Source organism: Helianthus annuus, chromosome 2 (genome assembly GCF_002127325.2).
Source record: "Helianthus annuus cultivar XRQ/B chromosome 2, HanXRQr2.0-SUNRISE, whole genome shotgun sequence".
Taxonomy (NCBI): Eukaryota; Viridiplantae; Streptophyta; class Magnoliopsida; order Asterales; family Asteraceae; genus Helianthus; species Helianthus annuus.
This window is the reverse complement of record NC_035434.2, coordinates 125,109,598-125,116,828: the sequence shown is the minus strand read 5'-3', so window position 1 is coordinate 125,116,828 and position 7,231 is coordinate 125,109,598.

The window sequence follows — 7,231 nt, the reverse complement described above, 5'->3', positions numbered from 1 at the left end:
TCAATTATTGAAATTGTCTACGTGTGTCGCTAATATCAGAAGAATCAAAAATCAAAATATATAAAATAATTAAAAAATTCAACATTTGCATTTGGTGTATGTGGCTACACACGAATTAAATTGAAACGGTGTATGTGGCTACACCTTTCGTGTTATTCAAGCACAAAAATCGAATATAAATAGGAAGTCATGCTTGTTCATTTCTCCATCCCCTCTTCTTTCTTGTTGTCTGTCTCGTATGCCTTGTCTCCATTTCTATATTCAAATTTTTAGCATTTCACCTTATTGTACTCCAAAGGTTTGCCCCGTTTTAAGCGTTTTAACCCTTGATCACTGAGTCGATACCCTGTCCGATTGATCTAGGACCCACCAACGCATGTCAAGGCTCTGCCCGACTAAGTACTTTGGGGTTCTGTCTCGTGACGTATTGATAAAGTTGAACTGGGTTATTATATTTAACGCGAGTGCATTATATATATATATATATATATATATATATATATATATATTTAAAATAGTTTAGAAGTTATACCCAAGATTCTACCAGGAGGCTTTCTAGTTGAACCCTAAAGTTACAAAGTGAGTCATTCTCCTTTTTATCAACTTTTTGTGATACAATTATATTTAAAAATGTTTTACAAAATCCTAAATGTTTACTAGTTATACTTACAGTGATTAAATTTTTATATTCTGTAATAACTGCCGGTATGGGTGGTTTTATACATTACTTAACCCTCGTTACCATTGGCCAGAAAGTTAGCCAATAGTAACATGACCACAAGCACGGGAGGGAAATTCTGCCCCAGTGGCCATAACCTATAACTAATATTACTTTTACATTAAATAATTAATAAATTTAATGTATGAAATAAATCTAAATAGCGTATATATATAAAATAGAACTTTATTAATCATTATTAAAGTATATTAGTTACATTAAAGAAAATATATATAATAAACTTAAATTACTATTAACATTATAAAATAATGTTAGTCTATAAATGTATACCATAATAAAATATGTCAAATATGATATATTCTACTATACTAAGATTGTATTTTAAATCTTAGTCATGTTAATATATTGAATAATAATATTGCAATTACTTAATTAATATATTATATCTGATAAAATTATAACTATTAATTTGACAGAAAATGATATATTTCATTTTCTGGGCTAATTGGTTTTGTGCCATAGAAAATATATTTGACGAAGTAATGTCATGAGATACTACTAAGTCCAGAGTCACTATTGAGAGAATGATCAACAGTGGCATGACCAAAGACACTAGTTGAGAGAATGATCAACAGTGTTATGACCAGAGTCACTAGTTGAAAGAATGATCAACAGTGACATGACCGAAGGCACTAGTTGAAAGAATGATTAACAGTGTTATAACCAGAATCACTAGTTGAAAGAACGATTAACAGTGATATGACCAGAGTCACTAGTTGAAAGAATGATCAACAGTGATTTGACCACCGTCACGGGAATCGCCTAGTAACCGATACCATTGAGTCATAATAAGGTATCTTTTATATTTATTACTTGATAAACTTCAGTATTGGACGAAAGCGAGCCAATAAGTGATATGACCACCGTCACATCGGAACTGCCACCATGTGACAAATATCGATTGAGTTGGGTAAATGTAAATAAATATAAAAACCTTAATGCTGTAAAGTATAACAATATATTTTATAAAAATGGAATGAACTCGCCAGTATTTATTACTGATAAAATGTTTTCAAAACACGTTTCAGGTAACTTGATGTAAGGATAATAGAAGCCAGCTATGGAGCACTGAAGGCTTAAATAAAGTGGCTATAATAAAAGAAGAAAATTATGTTTTATTTAGTTGAGTTTATCCCTATAAAAACAATTGAATTAAATATGGGTTTGAGCCCATTTATTTAATATTAAAAGTTCGGTGTTTTACAAACTCTGAAATTATTTCCTAACTACGATCCTAATGAAAAATTTTCTGCTGCGTAATTAATAAACACCGATATCATCTGGCTGGTTCACGGCTCTCGCTCCCAGGGTGCAGTCGGGGGCCGTGACAGAAGGTGGTATCAGAGCCACTTGTTTAAGCTATTTAGGTGTTTTTTAATACCTGAACTTAAACCATAAAGTTAGGAAATTAATACAAAGTAACATATGTGTTATTTTTGTAGATTTAAATATGTATATATCTATATATAGGCACACATGATTCATGGATGTATTATTTTGTTATAATTATTCTGGGATATTAATAATTGAAAATGTTTATAATTCAGATGTCGAATGAAGTATCACAAAATCCAGAAGTTCATGCTAGTAATGAAAATCCTTTGGATAAAAAATGATATAGAAAATCTAATAGCTCAAGGAATAGCTAATGCTTTACCTTTAATAATTAAAGCTGTTAAAAACCCCGTAGAACCCACCAAAGTTGTGAGTAGCAAGCATACTCGTGACGACAGTTTTTGTTGATGCACGGAATGTCTGTTGACTGCGTCTACAAAAAGTCTGAAGTCAAGATTGGTCAACAGGGAGTCGAACTGTAAATATTATGTAAAATACAAGTAGGTCCGCTTTTCTGTACATGTTGCATAGTGGTCCGCTCATAGGGTCTTAGCTGGTCCGCTTTTGTGTCAAGTTGTAACAGGTCCGCTTATATGGCCTGTCATATAAGCGAACCAGGATGTCTATATATAGGGGTGGTCATCCGAGCGGTCCATAGACGTATGTTGGTATGCTGGAGCGAAACTCTGTCAAATTTTCAGTAGAAAAGCAATAAAAGCAAAGGAAATTAATATGACAAGCTGTTGTAACCTTGCATATTCTGATTCCGCCTTTATATGTGAGGATGAGCTACTCTGACTGACTTTTCGGGTCAAAGAACGGTCCAACAAGTGGTATCAGAGCTCAGGACGAGGAGTTCATACTACTACAGCTTATATCTGCAGAAATCTCTCTTTTCTACTCACTCTTTCTCATACTTTTTCGGTTTCCAGTGGTTCCTATGGTTGAAATTGTCTGAAATTTGAGTATAACGTGTAAAACACACTAATAACAAACCCTAGAAAGTTTTAGAGTGAAATTCGGACTAAAAATGGTTAAAACCGGCTAAAAACAGTGGTTCGCGTTTTCGAACAAAGTGGTCCGCTTTTTCGTACATTAGTGATCAGGTTCGCTTGAAGTGCCTGTTTGGTTCGCTCTTTCAGACACTTTTACTGATTGGTTCGCTCGAACGGACACTATCTGGTCCGCTCGAACGATCATTTACTGGTTCGCTCTTGTGACATTTTCTGGTCCGCTCGAAAGGACATAGTTGGGTTCGCTTTTTGATACATTGTCTGATTCGCTCATATAGCACATCTGGTTCGCTTATCTGAACCTGTTTGGTCCGCTTATCTGTCACGTGTACAGATTGGTCCGCTTTTGTGGGTCTGTTTTTCAAAAAATCTCGAAAATTTTTCTAAGTGTTGGTTGATTTTGCAGGAACGATCAAAATGGATGATATTTTCATGAATCCTTTCAGCGACATGTATGCATTCACGGGTAGTTCGGGAAACAACGATACGTCTTCGAACAATACAAATGAGAATCAATCAAAGGAGAAAAAGAAGGAAGCTTGGGAGTCTGAGAGTGCATTCGGTTCATTCAACAAACCTCCGAAGCTTATGGCAATCGAGGAATATAGCCGTTGGTCGAGAAAATTTGAGGATTGGTTGATGGCTTTCGCGTTTGCAAGTTGGAAGAGTTTGAAAAATGGATATGTTCATGGAGACAAAAGTGGAGAAACTTTATCATCAGCTGACGAAATTGAATCCTTTGTGGCAGAGCAAAAGTGTGTGGCTTTATTGTTTCAATCAGTGCGAGAAGATATCATTTCGCTGATAGATTACTCCAATGCTAAAGATTTGTGGGAAAAACTTGAAAAGAAGTGTCTTGGTAGCAAAGAGATTGTAAAAAATAAAACGAAACTTCTTAGAAAAGAGTTTGACATGTTTAGTTGTCTTAAAAATGAATCAGTTTGTAAAATGATTGAAAGGTTCGGTCATCTGAAGTTGGAACTTGCACGACATAAGATTACTTATTCTGATGAAGAACTTGTTGACAAACTGTTTGATTCATTACCAGACGAAGTGGATTGGAGATACTACGCACTGATGTTGAAGAACACTATTGCTCCTGAAAATTTGACTCCAGATGTTGTGATTGAGAGACTTGAAAGTCATGAGCTAGAATTGAAGAAAACATACAAAGTCAATCACTCATCCTATCAGCAAGACTTGGATCTTTACTATCCGAAAAGCTTGATGCCGAAAGCTCCTTCTCCAAAGACTGCATTTTCAGCTGAGAGTGTATCTTCAGCAAGTAAAGAAAATCAAAGCAGTCCAAGCAGTGGAAGCCACAGTGGTTATCACAGTGGATCTACGTCTTCTGCAAATCGTTCTGATGCGAAGTTTTCGTGCAACATCGCGATAGATCTGAAGAACGCACAGAACTTTGATGAAGAGTCGGCTAAGCAACAAATGGTTTTTCTGGCATCTGTGTTGGAGTCTTATAGGTTTGGTGGCCGGAAAGATCGGGAACACAAATCTGACAAAAGAAGACTACGATCAGATAGACCCGGAGGAAATGGAACTGATAGATATTCGTTGGGCGATGGCAAGTGCTGTTCGACGTGCTCAGCGTTTCATGGAAATTACCGGGAGGAAGACAATCGGAGGTCCGTCTACAAAGCTGGGGTTCGATAAGTCAAAGGTGACATGTTTTAAGTGTAAACAGAAGGGTCATTTCAAGCGGGAATGCAGAAATGCGTATGCAGATGAATCAGAGAATCCGTTTCGAGATGACTATTACAAAAAGGCAATCTACCATCAGAATAAATCCGAGCCGCCCAGATTGAAGCAGCAAGAAGAGAACAGAGACAAATCGAGGGCTTTAGCTGTGATTTATGATGATGAGGGTTACGATTGGAGCAAAGAGGTTTTGCCGGAAGAAGATGCTGTTGGTTATGCTTTCATGGCAAAGAATGAGCCTATTCCGTGGAAAGATAATCGAACAGAGGAACAGAAGTATAGATACCGGAAGATGGTTGCTGAAAACAAGATTATCAGACTTTCTGGTGTATATCTAGAGGCAAAAAGAGCGAATAGATGGGATCCAGACAGAGAGTGCTACCTTGATAAGTATGGCAACATCGCGATTGATGACAAAACGCTTGATATCGAGGCCATCATCAAGGAGTATAAAGAAGAAGATGAATATTGGCAGCACAAGTGGTGGGGAGCACCAACGTCAAAGATGATTGAAGAAGAGAAAGAGAGAATGGAGAAAGAGGAAAAAGACAAGAAAGAAAAAGAAGAGATTGATGAAGTGAAAAAGATTGATACGGGCTTGATCAATGTTACGCAGGAATTGACAGCTGAAAATCTGGGACAGATGGCTGACAAAGTGCTAGCTGCAAAAGCACTTGAGGTAGATCCTAATTCTGTTTCTGAGTCTAAGGATCAGGTCAGTCCAAATGTGTCAGCTAATGCGTCAGGTAAGAAAATTGATGGAAACATTGACTGCAAAAATTGCACAAAAGAATGCAATTTCTGTAGTACTATCACGTACCTCAACAATGAGAAAATTAAAAACTTGACAGCTAAGGTTAGCAGTGTTGAGGATCAAATACTCGGTCGTGACAAAACTGTGAGAGCTTCAACTGAACGGATCAAAGAGTTAACTTCTCAAATGGAAAACGATAAAATTGATCATGAAAAGGTTAAAACTGAAAATGAAAAGTTAATTCTTGAAAACCGTAAAATTTCTGAAAAATTTGAAAAACTCAAAACCACAGTTAAAGAAAGTGATGAACGAAATGGTAAAACGTTTAAAGAAAATGAACATTTGCGAGCTGTGGTGAGAATAAAAGAAGAATCAATTAATAAACAACTGGATGAGATCGCTAAATTGAAACTTAAAGTTCAAGAAGCTGAAATAGAGAATGAGCGAATTCAGTTGAAACTTAACAGTTATAACTCTGCAAGCTTTGTGTTGCAGCATATTGTTCCTAAACCTATAGGAAAAAACAAAGCTGGTGAGGATGTGTTTTCAGATGGTACCGGTGTAGGGTTTCACAAAGTTCCACCGCCGATTTTGCACAATTACACTAAAAAGGAATCTGGGTTGGTTGAACTTGAGGAAGAAAGTGATGTTAAACTTCCTGAAAACATTGATGTCACGTTCACGTCTTCCAATGACGAGGGTGTCCAAAGTGATGTGGTGAAAAGTGTGGTAGACAAAGTGCTTAAACCGGATTATGACACTTCTGAGGAGGATGGGTGTTTTCTAGACAAATACATTCCGAAGCAAAAGTCCAAAAACAACTTATATGATGAATCTGATCTTGTCATGTACAAGATGTCGGGATCGGATAAGTTGTTTTCGGATTCTGAGTTTCCATTAGAGAATGTTAATTTGAACAAATTAACAAATGTTTTCAAACTGCTCGAAGTTGAGTTGTCAGCAGTGAACAATCTGAGTCGAAAGAAAGACAGGGTTTACCACAAGAAAACTGGTTATCCACCGCGTTTTTACAATAACAACAGAAACAACTGGTCGGGTGGTTATCAGGGGGGTAAACCGTTTCAGAAAAAGAATGTTTCACACAAGAGGTTTGTTGAAAAGAAAAAGTTTGTGAACAGTTCAAGTTCACTTGCTGATGAAGAAAAAGAAATTTTTTCAAAATCAAACAAAGAATTTTTTAAGAAGAGAGTTTCACAGGCTCAGTCTGAAGGCACGAGTCGGGTAGCTGATACTCGTACTTGTTTTAGATGTGAACAGGTTGGTCATATTGCACGAAAGTGTACATATGTGAAGCCTAAGACTGAAGCTGTGAAGGTTCAACAAAAGAAGGTTGATGTGAAGGGTAAAGCACCGATGTATGTTGAGAAGAAATTGGTTGAGAAGAAAAACGTTAAAATCGACAACGTAAAAGCAAACACTGAACCCGTAAAGAAGTTAGTAACTCAAAATGATAAATTTTATAAAAGGGTTGCAGAAACTCAACAGGTGTGGAAACCAAAAATTGAATCAAAAGTTGAGAAGAAAGTTTCAAATTTTGAAGAGAAAAAGGCTGAAGAGCAAATTATTGTTGATTATGATGCAAATTTTCCGTTTCTCAAGGCTGAAAATTTCAAAATTCAAATTGCGAGAGTCAAGGTTGCACCTAAGGCTGATGAG